Source organism: Epinephelus fuscoguttatus, linkage group LG3, assembly GCF_011397635.1.
Source record: "Epinephelus fuscoguttatus linkage group LG3, E.fuscoguttatus.final_Chr_v1".
NCBI lineage: Eukaryota > Metazoa > Chordata > Actinopteri > Perciformes > Serranidae > Epinephelus > Epinephelus fuscoguttatus.
The window spans coordinates 23782913-23797031 of record NC_064754.1 but is presented as its reverse complement, the minus strand read 5'-3'; the positions used below and the strand labels follow the sequence as shown (position 1 = coordinate 23797031).

General features: G+C 40.3%; 1 protein-coding gene across 1 annotated transcript in view; it reads right to left on the bottom strand.

The window, feature by feature from the left end:
* fhip1aa (FHF complex subunit HOOK interacting protein 1Aa) overlaps positions 1 to 12765 on the bottom strand; it is a 43333-nt gene extending 30568 nt beyond the window's left edge. The window contains exon 1 of the mRNA XM_049571243.1: positions 12463 to 12765. The gene's annotated coding sequence lies outside the window, so the exon portion shown is untranslated. The remainder of the gene's footprint in view (positions 1 to 12462) is intronic.
* Between the last annotated feature and the right edge of the window lie 1354 nt (positions 12766 to 14119).

The window sequence follows — 14119 nt, the reverse complement described above, 5'->3', positions numbered from 1 at the left end:
TTTCCAGATAGTAGCGGTAACTGCAGTATGAGCAAAGTGCAAAGCTGTGGCTATGAGCTAGTTAGTGGCATACACACATGCACTAACATACACATGCAGCTGACACAGCTACCACAACAGACCACAGAGAAGCTCAGATTACAGCACACACAGAGGTGGCTTGACTTCATTCTCTGCTCAGGAAACCATTACTTCACGATATCTTTATATAGCAAATACTGGTTTGCTGCTATACCAATGCTCTGAATGTTGCGTGCAAATCATTTAAAACTCTAAATTATCAAAATATTGGCCACAGAAATTCATTATTGTTTGGACTTCAGTCACCAGTTGAGGAAAACAGTGACAGACAAACAGTAGCGTACTGATGAGTCATAATTTGGTGAAATATCAGAAAGGAAATATGTTGAATTATCCTGTCCTGCTGAGCCTGCTCTGACCTGAACATGCATAAAACCAGGAAAGGCTGAATGGGGCTCTTTATTCAAACATTTTGTCTGGGTAACCTGATCTGCTGTGGCCCGTACATCAGCGTGCTTTGATCAGACTCATTTTCTTCAGCTTGTTTCATCTGTGTATCAGCCTCACTTTACCTCTCAAGTTCATTTTCAGCTGTCTCAGTGTTGGTCCTGTTGTCTCGTAGGTTAACCATGCTGACAGGTTATCGTCTTTGAGTTTCATACGGAGCCCCTTAAGGTTCTGTTAGTGTTGTTTTTTTCAGTGGTAAACAGACTGCGAGATTAGCCTGATGTAAGTGGGGATTAGCTCCTTTCAGACAACAATACACAACTGCCCTCCTCCTCAATTATGCTCCATGTGGTACAGAACATTTCTCCCTTGATCTATGAGCCAAATAGGTCAAGATTTGGATTTACAAACTCATACACCACAGCTGAGACTGAGTACCAGCATCTTATAATTCTCTGGAATATGAAATGTGCAGTTTTTACAGCACAACAAAGACTTTTTTTTTTTGAAGAATAAAATGTGCTTTTCAAACTAATCTTGTAAAGGGCTTGTTAATGACAGTCATGACCTACTTTGTGCTCTCATTTACAGTACCTGCTGTCATGTTGTCACACAGAGGGAGAGCCCACAGTTACCCAGAAGTCACTGCTCTACTTGCTCAAAATAACCTGAAATACAGTAGAGCCAGAAATGGGACGAGCAGAGCACACGCCAAAACATAGGTTGTCAAAAATACATCTTTCGTGCATGTGTGTGAATTGGGTCTTGGGATCTAAATGTTTAGATGAGAATGTGGCTTTGTGTGTGTGTGTGTGTGTGTGTGTGTGTGTGTGTGTGTGTGTATTCGTGTGTTTACAGTCGCAAACTGAGGGCATAGTGATCTCTTTGCTCCACAAGCCTCCCTGGATTCTCCTAATTTCCAATTATCCAATTATGGCAATTTGATAATTACACATATTTCTCGCTTCCACGTCTCCACAGTCAGAGACAGGATCAACAGAGAAGACAAATCCAGTCTGGGATGCAGATGCAGTTGGATACAACCATAGACACTTATTCTTTTTTACATATGAGAGAACCTTTAGACGTCACAGCGTCATGTTTCTGAGAAACACACAATACCAACACTGATAAACGTCATTCTCAGAGTGTGATTCAGTAACAATGCATTAATTCTTTCCCAAATATATGTCAGTGTTGAGGACTGTGGATTATTTCCACCTAACATCCAAATCAGAATTAGGTTTACTGCCATGTAGGTTTTCATATAGAAAGAATTTGCCTCAGTAATTCGGTGCATAACAACTGTAAGAACCACTTAAGCACATATTAATACTTTGTATGAATTTCTGTGTTGATATGACATACCATATAGGTTCCAACCGAGGATTGCAAACTAATTACAAATCAGGAAGAAAGAAACTTGTTTCCAACAGGCAATTAGAGAAAATACATGAGACGCTACAACACAACTATTGTTGCTGCTTTCTAAGTGAACAATAAGCTTTGGTGCACTGATTATATTCCTCTCTTCTCACTGCTCTCCTTCTTTTGACTTGTTTTCTCTTTGATTTATTTGGTGTCGGGCCGTGATTGAAGGTCTTACAAGCCAAGTATTCGGTCACACCAGCAGTCTTAAACTCAGTACTTTTTACTGCTACTTTTTTTGGAAGGTTACATCATGTTTTTGAGGTATTGCTTCCTGTTGGTTGGATGCATTCATTTATTCCTGTGGGTCTGATGCAGACTGAGGTGGAACTAAGTCACACACATGCAAGTCACAAAGAAGTCTTAAGTCTCAACCTTCAAGTCTCAAGCAAGTCCCAGGTTCTGTGGGTGGGAATCAAACACATTGAGTCCTTGCTTTAAGTCGAGCAAGACAAGTGAAGTCATTGCTCAGTTCAAACAAGTCACGAGTCAGTTCATTTGAAATTCTGATCATCTAATCAAGTTTCTATATTCAAATCAGTGACACAGACAGTGGCCAAGTAATTTATTAAAAAAAAGTCCTTTTGAGTCATCTATCTCAAGTCTAAGTCAAGTCTCAAGTCAGGTCGAGACCTTTATCAGTGTTTTTCAAGCAAGTCTTAAGTGCTAAAATTTGCAACTTGAGTCTGACTCGAGTCAGATCATGTGACTCAACTTCCCTACCTCTATTGAATAGTAATGTCCAATGCTGCAGCTCAAGTCCTTACCACAAGAGTGGTGTGCATTTGGCTCATCCTCATGGAAGAGGAATCAGTTAATAGCCAGGACTTGTTATACACAATCCATATTTGCTAAAACATGTCATGTCTTTCTTGCATTGCCAACTGCAAACTACTGCATTGGTTAAAGTAATTATTTATTCACTACAGCTGGAAACTAGGAATTTCTATTCAGTAGGAATGGCTTTACAAGTGGTGTTGCATATGGAGTAACAGGCTCTTGTCTCCTCACCCACAAAGTAAATATGATGACAAAGTGAGAACATGGGCTTGGCTGTTGTGCTGCAGCTCAGCGTTTTGCCAAAGTAGCTTCGACAGAATGAAAGGAGCAAACGCGGAGGAAAAAATGAGAGCGAAATTCTCGCCTCCAGGGGTTTTGTCATTTTTTGTCTGATCTGGTTTCTGGTATTGTCAGCTTTATGCCATCCCAGAGGTTTTCAACCAACAGGCGTGGCCTGGACAAACAGCTTACAGGCAGGACACACCCTTCACTCAGAATACAGATCATCTTTCTTGCTAAACAGGAGTTTTAAACCTCAATCCCACAGACCTGATTAATATACAGAGTGGATATGATCCACTTTTAACACATTACACCACATTGTTTTTTTAAACTTTTGTCCAAAGTGAGGTATTTTGGGTGCTAGATACTAGACTGCAACTTCCAGCTGAGTTTCATTTCTCTTGAACCAGCCTTATTATAAAATTGACAGTGGCCAACTGGCAGCCATGGCAACCCAGATACAGACAGGCCCATTAAAGTGATAGCAGCTGATGAAATATTTAAGGGCTACAGGTGAAGCCACTGAAGGGACAGATAGTGCCTGGTCTGATAATTTATAGTGTTTACCATTCTCAACCAATCGACAACACAGCAGGAAGGAAAAAGGCCATTTATTTTCTTGTCTGTGTCTCTTTTATTCCCCTCAGTGACCGCTGTGTTAGGCCATTTATCTTCAGGACAAACACAGATTAAGACTGAACTCATGTTTAAAGCAAATTACAAATTTAAAATGGACACAAGGATATCTTACATGATCATACATCTAATTGTTGCTGTTAAATGTCATGGAGACAAATTAATAAAGAACAACAATTAAAATTAATTAATCACTATTAATATAATTTGATTTCTCAACATGAGCTTGTGTTGCTAAAGTGCTGAGTGGCTAACTAGCATCTTGAATCCGTCCTGACAATCTTCCTGTATCCCTTTTTGAGTGACAAATACAGACTACTGCCACCTGCTGGTATGGAGAGTTATGCCTCTCATGCAGGCACAAAACATACATGCTGATTGACCCTTGACTGTAGTCTTTGTGGTGTGTTCAAGTGCAATTTTTTGGCCCAGACACAGGGTCGGTGAGGCAAAGCAACAGTTGACCTTCATTGCCACTAGTTCTTTGATGTTGGTTTGGTGTGTCTGGGCCTTTATTTTGAAGACAAGAGGAAAGAGGAGAACATTTTAAAGCCAAGTTTTGCTATTGTTAAACTAAGTCTGCAATGCAACTTCATTGTATCATACTTAAATCATAATTGTCTATATAACCCCACAAAGCCTGTCGTAGTCTGTTTCTAAACAACACAAGCCTACCAGGTGCTGAATAATGAGTGTAAATAGCTTATGAGATAAGACTGTGATTATGTAAGCAGATCTATAGCAGTGTTGCTCCGCGCTGCATGTCTGTGGATTCTCACATGCACATGAGGGCTAACAGGGTGTTGGCTGTTGTATTCAACTCCAAACTGGTTTTAGAAACAGGCTGTTCCCACCATATTGCTCAGTGATCACGAGAAAAGATTCATTAGCATGTTCAAACACAAAGGTGCTCAGTGTAGCCAGGAGGGGAGAAGATTAGGCAACAGCAGTACCAAACACCCGCAAGGGAAAAATACTGTGTTCCAAAAATGGAGCTCAGTGAAAGAAGTAGATAAAGACATAAATAGGACAACAGGAGGATAAAAGAGCCCTTATGCCCCATTGTTAGGATGAAAGACATGGTGAACTTCACATGCTGTAAGTCTCTTGAAAGAGGGCTCAGCCTACAGTAGAGAGAGGGGCTTTTTACTGTAACCAGGTGAGATAGTATCCTGCTTCCTGCCACTGATATTTGCAAAGACAAATGTCAGCTCTCCCCTGTGTATGCACGAGTCATTACATGTACTGTACATTATGTGTGTATACAGAATGTACTGATTGGTCTTCACTCAGGGGACTAAGATGTAACCTTGGATAACACTGTGAAAGGACCATAGAACATAGCATAATATGTTTTTTTGTAATGTTCCAACGAGCCACCGACTAAAAATCCCAACTTTTCACATTTTTCTTTAAATTTATCCAACAGTATAACAATTATATTTTCTGTAAACTTTATCTCTTTATCATCATCTGTAATCATGGTCCAGTGCCAGGTATATCATTCTCATGGAAACATCTTAATTGGTTTCATTTTTACCAAATTATTTAATTTATTCTTTATTTTATTTTATTCTGTTTTATTCTATTTTTATTGCTTTATGCATTTATTTATTTGTTGCCTAAAAACAGTCCAATTTAATCTAAACAAGACAAGTCTAAAGCCATGGGCTCTGCAAGAATTTACTCAGACCAGACTGCCAGGAACGCCGCTGAGCCTTGCTTCCAATTTTCCCAGCGGCTACTTGCATTATTGCAGCAAAAAAATCCCCTGCTGCCCAAAAAACTTCACACAGGGTGTTTTTGAAAAAGAGACAACAGCAAAACCACTGACAAGACACTTTGAACTGCAAGCAACGCCAATTACGACTCTTTCTATTAAGATTTTTTGATCAATGGAGGTTTTCAATTCTTGAAACTTTCCTCTAGCTGAGAACCGCGATTTACAAATCTGCAATGTCATCACAATGTAAAGTCTATGAGTCGAGTGGGAGAAAGCAAGAGAAACACAACTCCGAATGATTAGTGGGCCACATACAGTGGTGGTAAAACTGAAAGCTAGGAAGTTTTTGCCTTATGTGTCAGGCAAGCAGTTCCATTGAACTGAATGGGGCTCCATCTTACAGTCCGGTATCTAGTTATTATTATAGATCTAGGCCTGTGTGTTCACTATGGTCACTAACATAGCTTAGCATGTCAGCATTCTAACATTAATAGTACCTATAATGCTGATGGGAATGCAATTAGTTTTGCATGTATTTGGTCATAAAATGAAGAAATCTTGACCTGATGATGGCGCTACATGAAACACCAGGGGGTCCCAAATTTGTCCTGGATAGTTGTCTGAATGTGTGGATCAAATTTCACATGAACAGTTGTCGAGATGGTTTTCTCAAAAACACAAATGTCAATCTTCAAGGGGCTCAATGCGAAATTCAGAGCATATGAATTGTCTGGACACGGTTCTCAACATGGAGGTGGTTGAGCCGGCAGCTGGCAGCTAACAGTGCTAACTCCATAAACAGCACTAAACAAAGGCAACGGTGCTGACAGAGCAAACAGTGTTAACCATGAGGGGCGCAGAGGTAATCGTCACTTGAGCACAGTGCAATGTGGCAGCACACAAGGCTAGACCAGATTACCAAAACAAACCACAGAGAAGCTCAGATTACAACACACACACACACACACACACACACACACACACACACACAGAGGTGGCATGACTTCATTCTCTGCTAAGGACACCATTACTCGACTCTCTTTACAAAGCACATAGTGTTCTGCTGCTGTATTAATGCTCTGATTGCTGCATCCAGCACCTTTAAAGGTTGCGCTAGAGGAAAAGTCAGTGCATCACTAAAGCCGTTAGGATTAATTCTCTAAACACCATGTATGTCTGTACAAAATTTCACACCAATTCATACTGATGAGACATTCCAAAACAGTGGAACAACCACCAGATTGACACTGCCAGCCCAAGCGTCACACCAGTATTAGAATCAGCCTTAAAGACCCAACATGTGTAATATGTGTGCAACCACAGAATGTAAACTCTTCACAGCATTACAACCCTCCCATTTATCATAACTGAAATATTACGAATGCTTTCAGATGCTTTAAAAAACAGGTCATAGCACATTTTCACTCTGTTTCTTCCTGACCCCCCACAAGCTAAATTACCACATTGTATGTGCACAATGTGGGCTGGTGACATCATTCCTACATCCATGTTAGTATGAGGCTTCAGCCCGTCCCCACACTACAATAGGCTTCTGTCAGTGATAAGAATGTGTTCGGTGTGGGTATATCATATCTCTGCTCCCGCTGCTTCCTCTATAACTCGTTTGCATCACATCTCACTTGCTGATAAAAGAAAAAAACATGTTGCGTGTGGAATGGCAGATACAGCATGTCTGTGAAGTTCGCAGATGTTTATCAGAGATGATGAGAGCAAGCTGCAGCACTGCACTCATATAATCAACCAGCTGGATGAAGACAGGGGTTTGAAAAGCTACAGTATGATACACAGCTTACTCAAAAAGTTTGAGTTTGTTTTTAAAGGGAATACAGTGCATACCAAAATGCCTGTAGGGCTCATCTGTGTCAAATATTTGCTTGGGTGTGGATGACTAGTGAACCTGTTTTTGTCAGTTCTGTTTTCACCCTTTTAAGACTTTGCCTTTGCCTATGCCTGAAGAAGGTCACAATGACCGAAAGCTTGTATTAAACTGATATATGCACAGTGTTTGAGTGTGCGGCTGCTGTTTTGTTGTTTTTTAGGCTCTAAGTTCAGCTCAAGCACCTCTTTAAGTGTTCTGCCTACAGATGAGCGGTGGCTTTTTTCACTAAGACTCTGCCTTTAAAACAAGTTCAGCTGAGGAAATGAAAAGGTTTTCTGTAGCTTTCAAGTGGCTGCACACTTCACTAAATTATGACCTTTTTTTCTCAAAAATATTCAAGGCAAAAGAGATGCAAACTAATGTAGTAGACACCTGCCTCTTACACCTCATGCAAAGTGTTTTACTTAACATCCATATGCTTCCTGTGGCAGATGACAAACTGCAGGCTGCCTGAACATAATGAGTGCCTTAATTTTGGGTCATTCCTGGACAACAGAAGTGGTTCAGCCAGATTCAGTTACTATCTCTATTCTTTACGCTCTAAAGAGAAGCTTTTTTAAAAGATGTCACAGAGAGTTTGCTGGGGGAAAGAGGGTGATTCTTTGTGCTAACTAGAACACAGGCCAGCCAACAAATGGGCCAAGATGTAGGCCAACTTTTAACACAATAACACAACTGACCACTCTGATGTCTGTATGTTTTCGTATGGAGCTAAATTCGAAACATCAATAGCTTGACCTAGCAAAGGCTTGACAGCATAGGGACAACAGCGAGCCCCAAGGCTATCTCATTAACACATATCGAATCTGTACACAAACAAAAATGTGAAAACTGGCAATATCACTGATGAAAAGACTCCTGGAAATCACTGCACCTGACTTTTGTATGCTAAAAAATATAGCATTTATCCTCTCTATAACTACAAATTGTATCTGTTGCATTTCTGTTGATGTATGAATTGAATAAATGTGATACAATGTTTTAATTAGTGAGTTTTGGAATTGCTTTTCAGCCTTAAAGGTCCAGTGTGTAGGATTTTGGGGTATCTGTTGGCAGAAATGGTATAATATTCATAACTATGTTTTCATTGGTGTATAATCACCAGAAAATATATATGATATTGTCGCGGGTCCTCTCCCAAGGAGTCCGCCATGTTGTTTCTACAGTAGCCAGGAAGAGACAAACTAAACACTGGCTCTAGAACTCTTGATGGGACCATTCACATTTTTGCGTCGGCCATCATAGTTCTCCTACACGCTTAGCACATGGGAGAAGTTTAAGTCCTGCAACCTCAGCACTGGGTGCCACAAAATCCTACACACTAGGCCTTTAAAGAGAGCCAAGGTGGCCGCTTGTCCATGCAAACAGTGAATGCATCTGACACCATTCACATAACCATAAATATAAAGATACAGTTCACCTAAACACACGTTATATCTTGGTTGTTTGACCCAACAAATTCTTTTACCTTTGGACTACCCGGACTAGACATTCACCCCGTTTCTAGTATTTAAGCTAAATTAAGCTAAGCTAAATTAATCCCTCCCCAGCTCTAGCATCATACTAACCACACAGACATGACAGTGGTATTAACCCTCTCATCTCACTATTGGCAAGGCAGCCCACAATGTTGAACTATTCTGTTAACGGACACAGAAGTGGAATAAAAGGCTACGGTGACACGTTAGTATCAAAAAAATACAGCTGGTCACCACTGCCACACAGCTTTCATGTTGTGTGTGACTTCTTAGGGTCAGCGTCAGGGCATGGGTGGGGAAGGTGGAGCTAATCCCAAACATGAGACAGAGCTGAGCTGGCTGTGTCTGTGATGGGAATGGGGGGACAGGTTAACACACTACAACACCTGCTGGTATGGTGACTGCAGCACCTGTTTCACTTAAATTTCCCACAAGTTCTGCCAAATGTATCTATTTAAATTAATAAACTGGAACAAATAAATAAATAAAACTGTCCCTTTAACTTCTGTCTTGCATTAATTACAATAAAACACTGGTTAACTTTCTATTGTTTATGATTCTAAAGTGAAAAAGCTATTCTAATTCAACAACACTACTTTCAATCGGTAGCACTGAGTTCAGTAAGGTGAAGCAAATCCGAACAATCACAAACTTGTGACCTGAACCTATACATCTAATCACATGGCTATGACCATTATTCACAGTCTGACATGCAGCAACAGAGACTCACAGAGCTCCTGTGTGTGAATATCTTGGTTGCAGGTCTGAAAGCTGATGTTAGCCACACAGATTTCCCACTAAATGAGATTTTAATCTAATTTAATCACACAGATGACTGATCAGCCACACATTCCTCTCATTCCTCACGCACTCATATCATAAAGTTTCAGCTTCACTTGCATTCTCTGCTGCATGCCAGTGTTTACGTTCATGCTACTCATGTTTAGGACATCGTTATGAAAGTGAGGAAAATTCATAGAAATTCACATTTTTGCTGTAGTCTCTGAAGTGGAGCTGATTATGAGGCAGAGACTCGCAGCATGTAACCAATTATGAACATGAGATCAGACGGTACTGCGTCAGCTCTCCATGAAACAGCACTAAATAAGTGCAGCTTTGTCAAAAACAATGGTGAAATCACACCAAACGACTTCCCTGAAAACCTCATAATTTCACATCCTTTACAATGACGACACTTACAAAAACCTTTCAAGTGGTCACTCTGCTGAGAAACCCTGTTATATTTAAATCCCTCCCTCCTGAGAGCGGCTCAGCTCAGAGTGCAGGAAGGAGTCAGTGGTGGTGTGCTACTGAGCTTTAAAGAGCATCCACATGAACCACAGCAGCCACATTGGATGATGGCATGCAAACTGTTGAGGAGGACACTTGTTCTCATGATAAAGAACAAACTGTTTGACCAGAACAAGAAGAGGAGACAGATAGTTCAGCTGTCATTACGTGACAGTGTGGAGTCACATGAAAAAACATGGCTGGCAAAAGTGCCCATGAACAAACTCTACAGGTCCTGTAGTAACAACTGACTCATCTCTATGACAACTGGGAAACCTCTATATGATAAAAGGCAATATAAGTAATAAGAGGAAATAAATTTGGTTTCATTGAAGTGCATTTAAGAGAAAACTGTTTTGAGAAATGTACAAGAAAAATGCCCTCTGTTACTGTATTAAAAAATCCAAACAAACAAAATGTATGGAGTTTAAACTGTTAGGTAATTAATAGATCAGTCCACTGTGATAAAATTAACTGTTTCAATAATCAACAGACCATTCTGAGTCATTCTTTTCAGTGAACAAATGCCCAACTTTTCTGATTGCAACCATAGATGTATGCAGAGAACTGGATACCACATCGGAATTCAAGCCCCGTTCATTCCTACGAAAGTTTATCAGGAACAAATGAAGCCAAAGAAGCTCGATTTCAGGGATATGAAATTACCCAGATCTTCCATTTCGTGGAGCCCATAAAGCAGGCTTATGGTAGCTATAGACTTATGGTAGCTGAGCAGATAAGTTTTGGTTTAGCCCTCCGCTAACTTGAACGGGGATATTATGTATGGCTCTTCTAGACTTCAGAAATGTTATTGGACCAAATGGATTAAATTCTGATAGTGAAACAGGTCGTTTTCATGTGGGCTGTGACACTTAAAAAAAATGCATATTTACAAATGTCTCTTTCTCTCTTTTTTAACTAAGTTAATGGGAAACAGTCTTTTGAAGCCCAATGGCATCACGTGACGAACCTGGATGTTGTAATTGCGCATGTGGTCACTGTGTAGAATTGGCTTCAAAGCCTGATACTGTTCCTGGGGGCTTGACTGCAACACACTTAAATTTCTCCAGTGTATCAAGCATGAACTTCGGTGGCTGACCGGCCCTATTTAAGTGGGATTTATACTACTGCAGCGTAGGTTCTGCGTTGATGTAGAGCCGATGCCGCAACCTAACATGCACTTCCCCAGAAATGTAATTACATGTCGCAGCGACGCAGAGCTCCTGTCTATTTTTGTAAGCTGAAACCATTTCCCTCAGTAGAAATGAAGTTTTATTTACTTTAATTTCCTTGATACGAAACAATTAATTACGAGCCTGTGAATTTAGAGCCAGTGTTTGCTTTGTCCAATCTGGTCTACTGTAGAAACAACATGGCGGACTCTGTGGAAGAGAATGTAGATAAAAACAGCTCATTCTAAGGTAACAAAAACACAATAATTCTTAGTTTCAGGTGATTATAAACAAATGAAAACAGTTATGAATTTTATATTCCATTTCAGCCAAACTATCTCCCTAAATCCTTTATACTGGACCTTGAACATCTGTTAACAGGCTGTTGTAACATCCAGCTAACTTACAAACACACAAACAAGGTGGAAAAACAACCTCTCTGCGAGTAACAAATCAGACACAGGATGAAATAGCTCCTCTGAGAGAAACCGGCACAACAACACAGTTTTAGCCTTTTATGTTTGACATCTTTTCACCTCATAAACTGGCCTTAAAAAGCTCAGTTTACATCAGCTGACTGTGAATCACATTGATTTATCAGGTGGGAAGGGAACACCTGTAAAGGAATGACACTCACACAAGATGGCCAGCCATGAAACTTTAATGCTGTTTGCTGGTAACTGAACACCGGCTGCATTCTGCCTGCCTCACAATGGGTATCTGAGTTCAAAGCTCCTTATGGGAGGTGAATCAGGACAGGTAGGCTGCACCTCAGACCTCTCCTCTGTGCCTGTGTAATAACTCACAACAACAGCACGTGGATATATGTATTTTTTTTCCAAGCAATGAGGGATAAAGCTGTGAGCACTGCAGGTTCGGGCAAGATTATGAAACCAGATCCATTTGAAAACATGTTATTAAGCAGTGACTGCTTTATTGGCCGAGGTTGCAAAAACTGGGAGCTATGATTAGAGATAGGGTGGGTCTGTCTCTATGGTGAGGACACAACACTGCTTAGTTTCTTCTTTCACTTCTTTCACTTTACAACAAGGATGCAAAACTAAAAGTATTTTTTTGTCAACTGGGAATCCCCCAGTAAAGCCAGCAGGAACCTGTGGAGAAACCCAACCCTTCACCCACCCGCACATGTCAATCACAGGCAGCAACTGTCAAAGAAAACACACACGCGTGGTCCAACAACACTAGAAATGCCTCTGTCATGTTGTAATATAATATTTAAGTTAAAGCTACAGCTGTAAACGAGACTAAATGTTGTGTTTGGAGCTTTCTGTATGTGTTTCTTACCGTCGGACGGATCCTCCGGTTGGACGGTGAAGAGCGCACAGCAGTTGGAGCGACGTCGACCAGCAGGTTTCACCACACGCATACATACACACACACACTCACGCTCGGTATGTCCTCCCAGGGATAAACAACACAGTCGCTCCGGGTCACACCACCATAGTTTCTCCTTTCATAACAGTACGCGGAGGTAGATATTTCATCCGAGCTACTTAACCTGGTCCACGGCGCACACACACATAGGTGAAACTGCACTAATCCTCATTTGAACGCTCCTCCCACTGAGTTACAGCAGGCCCACACACACACACACACACACACACACACGCTGCTGCTGGTGGAGCGTTTGTGCGCTCTTCAGTTTCCCTCATGAGAAATAAACCAGACAGGGAAGAAGTGGCTTCAGTGCAAGAATAAAAGCACAAGTATGAATAACAATAATGTCCCTTATATTAGTGATGTTTGGGGTTAAAACTCTGAAAAGGTTAATCCACTCAAATACCAACAGCCTGCCTTGTTTTGCTCTCCAACCAGCGCCACTCCTCTGGATAAAAACACTTTCCAGGTTCTGTTTTCCCAAAACTGTAATCTGAGAATCAGAATTGCACAACCTTGTTTCTGCATTACAAGATCAGCCAAATCCCACTCATTTGGGAGCTGTTAATCAGTCACGGTGTTGGTTACTTTTATGAAGACGCGAGCAAAATAACAGATTTAAAATTCTACAGTCTGTCGCCACCTGCTGGACAAACGAGGTGATGTACAAGGACAGGAAGACTACAGCTACTGTATGTGATGGATTAAGTCTCATTTTAAATGTCATTTGATCCAGAAATTAAAATCCGTGTTGACATGACATTCTTTGACTCGTATATTTAACATTAAAGCTTTATTTTATTATATACCCTTAAGCCTTTGAAAGCTGGAGCGACATCACTTTTCTTGTGCTGCTTTCAGATGCCTTTCGCAAGTATTTAGACATTTGAACCCTGAGTAAATGGGTGTGTTTTCTTTCAAAAACATGTGAAAAAAGGCAATGAGCAACAACAGGTCACAGTCCCATAAACTGGAAAAAAAGAGATTAAAAAATTATTTTAAATTTATTATTATTATTATTATTATTATTATTATTATTATTACATTTTGAAATTATGTTACATAGTTATTATAATTTCAAGCACACTTTCCAGGTCATTTCCTTGTTTGTTTGTTTGTTTTTTACCTTTTTTTTTTTTTTTTTTTTTTTTGCTAATTTTTTGTTTTTAATTTTCTCATTTTTAACAATTTCTTGCAAATTTTTCGGGTCACCTCTTTTTTCCTTGCTCATTGCCTTCTTCCCCTGTTTTTAAAAGAAATCAAGCCAGTTTGCTCAGGTTTCAAAGGCTTAAAGGAGAATACCAATATGCTGTTTCCATGGCCAAGGAAAGTTCAGTTATTTTTTTAAAACATGAGCTCCTCTCTCTCAAAGCCAGAAACCAGAGAAGTGAGTCTCAAACTTGCGATGAGTATAAAGTCTGGAGCTGCTCCACAGACAATGAATGGGAGCCTGATTTTGTGGACCCACAAGATGTTTTCTTTTTTTATACCCAAATGAGCTTTATTCTGTTGTATGTAGCCTACCCATATACTCAGAACATTCCCCTGCTCTCAGTGTCATCTG